The following is a 9,477-nucleotide window of genomic DNA, read 5'->3' on the forward strand; positions in this document are numbered from 1 at the left end:
TTAAAATACCTTGATAAATGAGTTTTTTGGCACCCCCTTAAATTTTGCCCCTGAAATCCAGGCGCTGGGGCATGTTTTAACTACTTTTATTGAATTGCTAACCCATAACCTTCTCCTCAGTCAGTCATTTTGCAGAGACATATACTATATATCCAAAGAACAAAGAGTAAAAGCAAGCAAGCATGATTTTTTTTGGAATTTTTGAATTTTACTTTATTTATTTTTTTATACAGCAGGTTCTTATTAGTTATCTATTTTATGCATATTAGTGTATATATGTCAATCCCAATCTCCCAATTCATCACACCACCACCACCCCCCCGCCATTTTCCCCCCTTGGTGTCCGTATGTTCGTTCTGTACCTCTCTGTCTCTATTTCTGCCCTGCAAACCGGTTCATCTGTACCATTTTTCCTGGCTCCACATATATGCGTTAATATATATTTGTTTTTCTCTTTCTGACTTACTTCACTCTGTATGACAGAATCTAGATCCATCCATGCCTCTACAAATGACCCAATTTCGTTCCTTTTTATGGCTGAGTAATATTCCATTGTATATATGTACCACATCTTCTTTATCCATTCGTCTGTCAATGGGCATTTAGGTTGCTTCCATGACCTGGCTATTGTAAATAGTGCTGCAATGAACATTGGGGTGCATGTGTCTTTTTGAATTATGGTTTTCCCTGGGTATATGCCCAGTAGTGGGATTGCTAGGTCATATGGTAATTTTATTTCTAGTTTTTTAAGGAACCTCCATACTGTTCTCCATAGTGGCTGTATCAAATTACATTCCCACCAACAGTGCAAGAGGGTTCCCTTTTCTCCACACCCTCTCCAGCATTTGTTTTTTGTAGATGTTCTGAAGATGCCCATTCTAACTGGTGTGAGGTGATACCTCATTATAGTTTTGATTTGCATTTCTCTAATAATTAGTGATGTTGAGCATCTTTTCATGTGCTTTTTGGCCATCTGTATGTCTTCTTTGGAGAAATGTCTATTTAGGTCTTCTGCCCATTTTTTGATTGGGTTGTTTGTTTTTTTTTAATATTGAGCTGCATGGACTGTTTATATATTTTGGAGATTAATCCTTTGTCCGTTGATTCGTTTGCAAATATTTTCTCCCATTCTGAGGGTTGTCTTTTCGTCTTGTTTGTGGTTTCCTTTGCTTTGTGAAAGCTTTTAAGTTTCATTAGGTCCCATTTGTTTATTTTTGTTTTTATTTCCATTACTCTAGGAGGTGGATCAAAAAAGATCTTGCTGTGATTTATGTCAAAATGTGTTCTTCCTGTGTTTTCCTCTAAGATATTTGTAGTGTCTGGCCTTACATTTAGGTCTCTAATCCATTTTGAGTTTATTTTTGTGTATGGTGTTAGGGAGTGTTCTAATTTCATTCTTTTACATGTAGCTGTCCAATTTTCCCAGCACCACCTATTGAAGAGACTGTCTTTTCTCCATTGTATATCCTTGCCTCCTTTGTCATAGATTAGTTGACCATATGTGCGTGGCTTTATCTCTGGGCTTTCTATCCTGTTCCATTGATCTATATTTCTGTTTTTGTGTCAGTACTGTATTGTCTTGATTACTGTAGCTTTGTAGTATAGTCTGAAGTCAGGGAGTCTGATCCCTCCAGCTCCGTTTTTTTCCCTCAAGACTGCTTTGGCTATTCGGGGTCTTTTGTGTCTCCATACAAATTTTAAGATGATTTGTTCTAGTTCCGTAAAAAATGCCATTGGTAATTTGATAGGGATTGCATTGAATCTGTAGATTGCTTTGGGTAGTATAGTCATTTTCACAATATTGATTCTTCCAATGCAAGAACATGGTATATCTCTCCATCTGTTTGTATCATCTTTAATTTCTTTCATTAGTGTCTTATAGTTTTCTGAATACAGGTCTTTTGTCTCCCTTGGTAGGTTTATTCCTAGGTATTTTATTCTTTTTGTTGCAATGGTAAATGGGAGTATTTCCTTAATTTCTCTTTCAGATTTTTCATCATTAGTGTATAGGAATGCAAGAGATTTCTGTGCAATAATTTTGTATCCTGCAACTTTACCAAATTCATTGATTAGCTCTAGTAGTTTTCTGGTGGCATCTTTAGGATTCTCTGTGTATAGTATCATGTCATCTGCAAACAGTGACAGTTTTACTTCTTCTTTTCCAATTTGTATTCCTTTTATTTCTTTTTCTTCTCTGATTGCCATGGCTAGGACTTCCAAAACTATGTTGAATAATAGTGTTAAGAGTGGACATCTTTGTCTTGTTCCTGATCTTAGAGGAAATGCTTTCAGTTTTTCACCATTGAGAATGATGTTTGCTGTGGGTTTGTCATATATGGTCTTTATTATGTTCAGATAGGTTCCCTCTATGCCCACTTTCTGGAGAGTTTTTATCATAAATGGGTTTTGAATTTTGTCAAAAGCTTTTTCTGCATCTATTGAGATGATCATATGGTTTTTATTCTTCAGTTTGTTAATATGGTGTATCACATTGATTGATTTGCATATATTGAAGAATCCTTGCATCCCTGGGATAAATCCCGCTTGATCATGGTGTATAATCCTTTTAATGTGTTGTTAGATTCTGTTTGCTAGTATTTTGTTGAGGATTTTTGCATCTATATTCATCAGTGATATTGGTCTGTAATTTTCTTTTTTTGTAGTATCTTTGTCTGGTTTTGGTATCAGGGTGATGGTGGCCTCATAGAATGAGTTTGGGAGTGTTCCTTCCTCTGCAATTTTTTGGAAGAGTTTGAGAAGGATGGGTGTTAGCTCTTCTCTAAATGTTTGATAGAATTCACCTGTGAAGCCATCTGGTCCTAGACTTTTGTTTGTTGGAAGATTTTTAATCACAGTTTCAATTTCAGTGCTTGTGATTGGTCTGTTCATATTTTCTATTTCTGGTGCAGTCTCAGAAGGTTGTGCATTTCTAAGAATTTGTCCATTTCTTCCAGGTTGTCCATTTTATTGGCATAGAGTTGTTTGTAATAGTCTCTTAGGATGCTTTGTATTTCTGCAGTGTCTGTTGTAACTTCTCCTTTTTCACTTGTAATTTTATTGATTTGAGTCCTCTCCCTCTTCTTCTTGATGAGTCTGGCTAATGGTTTATCAATTTTGTTTATCTTCTCAAAGAACCAGCTTTTAGTTTTATTGATCTTTGCTATTGTTTTCTTCATTTCTATTTCATTTATTTCTGCTCTGATCTTTATCATTTCTTTCCTTCTACTAACTTTGGGGTTTTTTTGTTCTTCTTTCTCTAGTTCCTTTAGGTGTAAGGTTAGATTGTTTATTTGAGATTTTTCTTGTTTCTTGAGATAGGATTGTATTGCTATAAACGTCCCTCTTAGAACTGCTTTTGCTGCATCCCATAGGTTTTGGATCATCGTGTTTTTGTTGTCATTTGTGTCTAGATATTTTTTGATTTCCTCTTTGATTTCTTCAGTGATGTCTTGGTTATTTAGTAACGTATTGTTTAGCCTCCATGTGTTTGTGTTTTTTACGTTTTTTTCCCTGCAATTGATTTCTAATCTCATAGCGTTGTGGTCAGAAAAGATGCTTGATATGATTTCAATTTTCTTAAATTTACTGAGGCTTGATTTGTGACCCAAGATGTGATCTATCCTGGAGAATGTTCTGTGTGCACTTGAGAAGAAAGTGTAATCTCTTGGTTTTGGATGGACTGTCCTATAAATATCAATTAAATCTATCTGGTCTATTGTGTCATTTAAAGCTTGTGTTTCCTGATTAATTTTCTGTTTGGATGATCTGTCCATGGGTGTAAGTGAGGTGTTAAAGTCCCCCACTATTATTGTGTTACTGTCGATTTCCTCTTTTATAGCTGTTAGCAGTTGCCTTATGTATTGAGGTGCTCCTATGTTGGGTGTATATATATTTATAATAGTTATATCTTCTTCTTGGATTGATCCCTTGATCATTATGTAGTGTCCTTCCTTGTCTCTTGTAACATTCTTTATTTTAAAGTCTATTTTATCTGATATGACTATTGCCACTCCAGCTTTCTTTTGATTTCCATTTGCATGGAATATCTTTTTCCATCCCCTCACTTTCAGTCTGTTTGTGTCCCTAGGTCTGAAGTGGGTCTCTTGTAGACAGCATATATACGGGTCTTGTTTTTGTATCCATTCAGTGAGCCTGTGTCTTTTGGTTGGAGCATTTAATCCATTCATGTTTAAGGTAATTATCGATATGTAGGTTCCTATTACCATTTTCTTAATTGTTATGGGTTTGTTTTTGTAGGTCCTTTTCTCCTCTTATGTTTCCCACTTAGAGATTTTCCTGTAGCATTCATTGTAGAGCTGGTTTGGTGGTGCTGAATTCTCTTAGCTTTTGCTTGTCTGTAAAGGTTTTGATTTCTCTGTCGAATCTGAATGAGATCCTTGCCGGGTAGAGTAATCTTTTTGTAGGTTCTTCCCTTTCATCACTTTAAATATATTATGCCACTCCTTTCTGGCTTGTAGAATTTCTGCTGAGAAATCAGCTGTTAACCTTATGGGAGTTCCCTTGTATGTTATTTGTCGTTTTTCCCTTGTTGCTTTCAATAATTTTTCTTTGTCTTTAATTTTTGTCAATTTGGTTACTATGTGTCTTGGCATGTTTCTCCTTGGGTTTATCCTTCCTGGGACTCTCTGCGCTTCCTGGACTTGGGTGGCTATTTCCTTTCCCATGTTAGGGAAGTTTTCTACTGTAATCTCTTCAAATATTTTCTCAGGTCCTTTCTCTCTCTCTTCTCCTTCTGGGACCCCTATAATGCAAATGTTGTTGCATTTAATGTTGTCCCAGAGGTCTCTTAGGCTGTCTTCATTTCTTTTCATTCTTTTTTCTTTATTCTGTTCCGCGGCAGTGAATTCCACCATTCTGTCTTCCAGGTCACTTATCCGTTCTTCTGCCTCAGTTATTCTGCTATTGATTCCCTCTAGTGTATTTTTCATTTCAGTTATTGTATTGTTCATCTCTGTTTGTTTGTTCTTTAATTCTTCTAGGTGTTTGTTCTTTAATTCTTCTAGGTTTTTGTTAAACATTTCTTGCATCTTCTTGATCTTTGCCTCCATTCTTTTTCCGAGGTCCTGGATCATCTTCACTATCATTATTGTGAATTCTTTTTCTGGAAGGTTGCCTATCACCACTTCATTTAGTTGTTTTTCTGGGGTTTTGTGTTGTTCCTTCATCTGGTACAAAGTCCTCTGCCTTTTCATTTTGTCTATCTTTCTGTGAATGTGGTTTTCCTTCCACAGGCTGCAGAATTGTAGTTCTTCTTGTGTCTGCTCAAGCAAGCATGGTTTTTAAATAAAAAGTTGATTTCTTCAACAAGGGATGATTACATGTTTTCCTCCCTCATTGCAGAAATGCAGCCCATCTCTCAGGAGGGACATACAGATATTGGCAGCCTTGTTTAAAAACAGTAAGCACAGTCTGATAATTCCATCTGCTTCCCCTGAGAAAGAAAAATCATTACATGGCAGTTACAGTGGCCTTGGATCCCATGTAGGGAATTTTATTAATACATTGTATTCACTTTGAGAAAACATCTGAAGGAAAATTCTTTTAGAGTTTCATGGGAGAGAGTTGGGTATTGGAGTAAATGGCAGTTTTAGAACATGGCCCCAAGTCTTTTGACACTCCTTTCATGGAGAGGTGATGGTGGGTGGGGGTCCTATGGGCACACTTCTTTTTTTTTTTTTTAATTGAAGTATAGTTGACTTACAATGTTGTGTTAATTTCTGCTGTACAGCAAAATGACTTAGTTATACACATATATTCATTCTTATATTCTTTTCCATTATGGTTTATCCCAGGAGATTGGTTATAGCTCCCCGTGCTATACAGTAGGACCTTGTTGTCCATGCATTCTAAATGCAATAGTTTGCATCTACTAACCCCAGACTCCCAGTCCATCCCCCCCACCCCCTCCCCCTTGGCAACCACAAGTCTTTTCTCTATATCTGTGAGTCTGTTTCTGTTTCGTACATAGGTTCATTTGTGCTGTATTTTAGATTCCACATATAAGTGATATCATATGGTATTTGTTTTTCTCTTATTTCACTTAGTATGATAATCTCTAGTTGCAAAAAATATGGAATGCTTCACAAATTTGCATGTCATCCTTGGGCAGGGGCCATGCTAATCTTCTCTGTATTGTTCCAATTTTAGTGTATGTGCTGCCGAAGCGAGCACTGGACACACTTCTTGAATCTGGGCAGGCTTATGACTCCTTCAGCCAAGAGACTACAGTGGACACAATAGTGAGGCTGGGTCATAAAAGGTAATGCAGCATCAGCCTAACACACTAGAACACTCAAGCTTGGAGCCCTGAGCTGCCATGTAAAAGTCTAACTACCCTGAGAACATTAGCTGTAGGGAAATCAAGCCACATAAAGAAGACAAGTGCAGTTACTTCTGTTGGCAGTCCCAGGCCCTGAGGCAGCCCAGCCCAAGGGAAGACACCTGAAACCTCAAGGAGGAGAGGTCCACCATCCCTGCTGTGCCCAGTCTGATTCCTGACCCACAAAACCTGTGAACATAATCAAATGGTTGTTTCAAGATGCTGAATTTGGGTCAATTCATTATGCAGCAAAAGTAACTGCAAGAGAGTATGAGGGTCAAAGACATATCAATATGAATGGGTAGATACATTATCCAAAAATATTCCAGTCATCTGCAGAATGGAAGTTTACAATACTTTGGAATAAAAGTTTTTCCAAAATAATCTGGAGTAATCTTTGCACTTGTTTTCTATTATAGCTTCAGAGCAATGAAACATATAAAGCCCATCCCTTGCTCATGCTTTCTGTTCAAATTGCTTCTTAATTGTGAAAACCTCTATCTTAGTCATAAGACAGAAGGATAAAGTTAGTCAACCTTGCTGTTCGAACCCCCATTTCAAATTTTATCCCATGAACGCAGATGTGAGTAAAGTGCATCCTCAAGCGTCCTAATAAGAGAATGGATTAGCATAACTTCTCAGGTGATAATGCTATTTCATGTCCATATGTTTCACAGTTCTAGCAGTAAAAATGCTAATACTATTGCTGACATTTTAAAAACTAATATGATCCTTATTTTTGTTTGTATTTTAAAGCCACAAGAAATAAAATAAACCCCCAACAATGCTCCTGCTTTTTTTTTTTGTCCTTAAAACACAGTATACGATAAGGATAATGATAAAGTCCTATAAATATATAAAATGCTCATTAGAATAAGCAAGCTTTGTGTTTCTACCATCCTGGAATCCAGGTTCTCAACTTATGGTAAGGTACAAGATATACAAGTTGAAGAATCACCACCCTGGAATGTAGAATTAAAAAAAAAAAATGTAGTGAGGTGGATGGACATAGAATCTGTCATACAGAGTGAAGTAAGTCAGAAAGAGAAAAACAAATACCATGTGCTAACACATATATATGGAATCTAAAAAAGTGGTACTGATGAACCTAGTGGCAGAGCAGGAATAAAGACGCAGACGTAGAGAATGGACTTGAGGGCACAGGGAGGGAAGGGGAAGCTGGGATAAAGTGAGAGAGTAGCACTGACGTATATACACTACCAAATGTAAAATGGATGGCTAGTGGGAAGCTGCTGCATAGCACAAGGAGATCAACTCGATGCTTTGTGACGACCTAGACGGATGGGATAGGGAGGGTGGGAGGGAGGCTCAACAGGGAAGAGATATGGGGATATATGTATACATATAGCTGATTCACTTTGTTGTACTTTGTTGTACAGCAGAAACTAACACAACACAGTAAAGCATTTATACTCCAATAAAGATGTGAACTGTATAAAAAACAAATAAATAAGATAAAATTCAGAAAAAGAAAGATGTGAAAAAAAATGTAGAACAGTGCTTCTGTGAATTGTTGAATTCAAGGTAGACATATAGTATTACACAGATATTATGGGAATAATAGAATTTATCATTTTTTCTATTTTTACTATTCAGCTACCAAATGTCATTGAAATGAATAATTCTTTTTATTTTTCCTCCAACTCTATCGAGATATAATTGGCATATAATATTACATAAGTTTAAGGTGCACAATGTGATGATTTGATACAAATATATATTGCTAAATGTTTACCATAATAAGAGTAGTTAACACATCCTTCACCTCACATACAGTAATTGCCATTTTTTGTTGTTGTTATTATGTTGAGAACATTTAAGATCTACTCTTAGTGGGAAAACTGGATAAGCACATGCAGAAGAATTTGACCCTTATCTTACACCACTCAAAAAAATTAACTCAAAATGGATTAAAACTTAAACATAAGACCTGAAACCCTAAAACTCCTAGAAGAAAACATAGCTGAAAAGCTCCTTGTCATTGGTCTTGGCAGCAATTTCCTGGATATAACACCAAAGGCACAAGCAACAAAAGCAAAAATCAATAGGTGGGACTACATCAAATTAAAAAGCTTTTGCACAGCAAAAGGAACAACCAACGAAATGAAAAAGCAACCTACAGAATGGAAGAAAATATTTGCAAACCATATATCTGATAAGTGGTTCCAAAGTACTTAAAGAATTCATACAACTCAGCAAAAACAACAAAAAACCTTATTAAAAAGTAGGCAGAGGAGTTCAATAGAGTTTTCAAAAACAACATACAAATGGTCAACAGGCACATGATAAGGTGCTCCACACCACTAATCATCAGGGAAATGCAAATCAGAACCACAAGATATCACCTCATTCCTGTTAGAATGGCCATAGTTAAAAAGACAAGTGATAACAAGTGTTAGCAAAAGGTGTGAAGAAAAGGGAATCCTTTTGCACTGTTGGTGGGAATGCAAACTGGTGCAGCCACAATGGAAAACAGTATGGAGTTTCCTAAAACAAAAAATAGAACTACCATATGATCCAGCAATCCCACTTCTGGATATATATTCAAAGGAACTGAAATCAGGATCTCATCAAGATATCCACACTCCCATGTTTATTGCTGTATTATTTCACAATAGCCAAGATCTGGAAACAACCTAAGCATCCATCAATTGATGAATGAAGAAAATGTGGTGTATATATAATGGAATACTATTCAGACATGAGAAAGAAGGAAATTCTGCTGTTTGAGACAACTTAGATGAAACTTGAGGGCAGTGTGCTAAGTGAAATAAGTCAGACAGAGTAAAACAAATACTGTATGATCTCACTTATATGTGGAATCTAAAAAAGCCAAACTCAGAAAGCAGAGTCACCAGGAGCTAGGGGGTGGGGGAAATGGGAAAGTACTGGTGAAAGGGTACAAACTTCCAGTTAGAAGATTAACAAGTTCTGGGGATTTAATGCACAGCATGGTGACTGTAACTAATAATACTGTATTATATTTGAATGTTGCTAAGAGAGTAGATCCTAAATATTCTCACCACAAAAAAAGAAATGGTAATTATGTAACAGGAGGGAGGTGTTAGCTAACTATGGTGGTAATAATTTTGCAATATATGAATGTATCAAATCAG

The 9,477-nt window shown here is 36.4% G+C and overlaps 1 non-coding gene across 1 annotated transcript; it reads right to left on the reverse strand.

Annotated features, from left to right (window-relative positions):
• Positions 1-6,085: 6,085 nt before the first annotated feature.
• Positions 6,086-6,192, reverse strand: LOC133094197 (U6 spliceosomal RNA). Its single transcript, XR_009701410.1, has one exon. It is a non-coding gene; the product is annotated as a U6 spliceosomal RNA (small nuclear RNA).
• Positions 6,193-9,477: the final 3,285 nt, after the last annotated feature.

Source organism: Eubalaena glacialis, chromosome 6 (assembly GCF_028564815.1).
Source record: "Eubalaena glacialis isolate mEubGla1 chromosome 6, mEubGla1.1.hap2.+ XY, whole genome shotgun sequence".
NCBI classification, from domain to species: Eukaryota; Metazoa; Chordata; class Mammalia; order Artiodactyla; family Balaenidae; genus Eubalaena; species Eubalaena glacialis.